The sequence below is a fragment of the Gossypium arboreum genome, chromosome 2 (genome assembly GCF_025698485.1).
Source record: "Gossypium arboreum isolate Shixiya-1 chromosome 2, ASM2569848v2, whole genome shotgun sequence".
NCBI lineage: Eukaryota > Viridiplantae > Streptophyta > Magnoliopsida > Malvales > Malvaceae > Gossypium > Gossypium arboreum.
The window spans coordinates 12392101-12394779 of record NC_069071.1 but is presented as its reverse complement, the minus strand read 5'-3'; the positions used below and the strand labels follow the sequence as shown (position 1 = coordinate 12394779).

The following is a 2679-nucleotide window of genomic DNA, read 5'->3' as shown; positions in this document are numbered from 1 at the left end:
CACGGCCTTGTTGCCTTCTGTGGTATGGGCACAGCCTAAGGCACTCTCATGTGCCTGGCCGTGTGGTTCTGGAAAACTTGTGTTCAGTGACTCAGTTAGTGAATTAAATGTTAAAAACGAAAATTTAAAGAAGTTAACACTGTTAGTGCTCGGGTTGCCTCCCGAGAAGCACTTTTTTATAGTCTAAGCTCGACTTACCTCTCTGTTGTGTGGTCATGGTGGTGCAAGGAGTTTACACTCTTCATCCCTGCTATTAATTTTATCAAAATAAGGTTTTAGACGCGTACTATTTACCTTGAAGGTACTGAATTTTGGATGAATTACCTCGACTGTGCTGTATGGGAAAATACTAAGTACCGTAAGAGGGATTTCTCCGTTAGGTTCAGAGGTGGCAATCCGGGGGTTTGCTGCATCTAATAGTACTTTGTCTCCAACCTTAAGTTGATTTGGTGAAATATTGAGCTCGTCATGGTGTGGTTTTGGTTTATCGTTTGATCTCGATTTCTATGTCTACCACTCATCTAGTTCCTCGACCTGTAGCCTTCGTTCTTCATAGATGGGTTCTTTGTTGTTATTTGATCAAGGCTCATGTATGATTTTCGAACGTATTTCCTACAAAGAAGGTTGCACCACATGATCAGCATTAGTAGAATTTCGAGCTTGAAGAGTGATTGTTTCATCACCCACACGAAGTGTGAGTTCACCTGTACCAACATCAATTATAGTTCTAGCAGTTGCTAAAAAGGGCCTTCCTAAAATTAAAGGCACGTCACTATCCTCTTCTATATCTAGAATAACAAAATCGATTGGGAGTATAAATTTGTCAATTTTAACGAGTACATCTTCAATAATGCCCCTAGGAAATCTAATTGTTTATCTACTAACTGAATGCTCATCCTAGTTTGTTTGGGTTTCCCAAGACCTAGTTGTTTAAACATTTTGTAGGGCATGACATTAATACTGGCCCCTAAATTAACCAAAGCATTACTAACGTCTAAGCTACTAATTAAACAAGGAATCATAAAACTCCCTAGATCTTTCAATTTGTTGTCCAACTTATTCTGCAGAATGGTTGAGCAAACTGCATTCATCTCCACATGCGACGCCTCATCCAACTTTTGCTTATTTGCTAAAAGCTCCTTTAAAAATTTAACTGCGTTTGGCATCTACGAAAGAGCTTCGATAAACGGTAAGTTAATATGCAATTTCTTTAATAGTTTAAGGAATTTACCGAATTGTTCATCTGTGCAGTCTTTCCTTGTCGCATTGGGGTATGACACCCGTGGTTTGTACTCTTTACTTACCGATTGTTGCTCACTATGGACTACCTCACCTTTACCTTTACTTACCACCATTCCTTGCCTTGGTTCTGGTTCAATTTCAACTAACCCTTCCTCACCTTGAGTGGTAATCGCGTTGAGTTGTTCCCGTCGGTTAGATTCAGTATTACTTGGCAAGTTACCTTGTGGTCATTCAGAAATTAGTTTTACGAGCTGTCCTATCTAAGTTTCGATCCCTTGGATCGATGCTTGTTGATTCTTAAGTGTTGTTTCGGTGTTCTGAAAGCGAGTTTCTGACACCAAGATAAACTTTGTTAGCATCTCCTCAAGGTTCGGCTTCTTTTCCTGTTGGTAAGGTGGTTGTTGAAAACCCGGAGGATGTTGTGGCCTTTGATTCCCTTGACCACCCTACGAGAAGTAGGGATGGTTCCTCCAACCTGTATTATATGTGTTACTATATGGGTTATTTTGAGATCTAGAATTATTATTACTCATATATTGAACTTATTCCTCCTCGGTGCTAGGGTTGAAGGGTTGATATTCTGTGTATGCCCCTCCTCCATTTGAATCGTACCTCATCACTGGATGTACCTAAGTAGAACCACACAAACTGTCAATCTTTTTATTTAAGAGTTCTATCTGGTTAGATAGCATAGTAACCGCATTGAGGTTGAAAACACCGGCTGCTTTCTTCGGCTTTGTTCTCATGACTTGGCACTGATAGTTATTTAGTGACATCTCTTCAATAAATTCGTAAGCCACTTTAGGTGTTTTATTATTGATAGTCCCACTAGCAGCTGCGTCAATAAGTTGCCTTGTTGAAGGGTTCACGCCGTTGTAAAACGTTTGAACCTGCAACCATAAAGGTAACCCATGGTGAGGGCACCTTCTCAATAGATCCTTATATCTCTCCTATGCATCATAGAGTGTCTCTAGATCCATCTGCACAAAAGAAGAAATATCATTCCTTAACTTAGTCGTTTTAGCTGGAGAAAAATATTTAAGTAAAACTTTTTCGGTCATTTGTTCCTAAATAGTGATTGGCCCTCGTGGTAACGAGATCAACCACTGTTTAGCTTTCTTCCTTAATGAAGAGGGAAACAACCAAAGGCGAATGGCATCATCAAAAATGCCATTGATATTAAAAGTGTCGCAAAACTCTAAGAAATTTGCTAAATGAGCGTTTGGTCCTCGTCTTGGAAATCATCAAACTGAACAAACTGTTGGATCATTTGAATTGTGTTAGGTTTCAGTTCAAAATAATTTGCAGCGACAGCAGGCCTAACTATACTTGACTCAGTTCCTGTTAAATTAGGTTTATCATAATCATACATAGTGCGTGGAGTAGATTCTGATTTACTGGATCAGCCGCAACTGTAAGAGGTAGCGGGTTTTCCTA

At 39.6% G+C, this 2679-nt stretch overlaps 1 non-coding gene across 1 annotated transcript; it reads left to right on the top strand.

The window, feature by feature from the left end:
- The first annotated feature begins 2148 nt into the window (after window positions 1-2148).
- LOC128289692 (small nucleolar RNA R71) lies at window positions 2149-2255 on the top strand. Its single transcript, XR_008279337.1, has one exon. It is a non-coding gene; the product is annotated as a small nucleolar RNA R71 (small nucleolar RNA).
- Window positions 2256-2679: the final 424 nt, after the last annotated feature.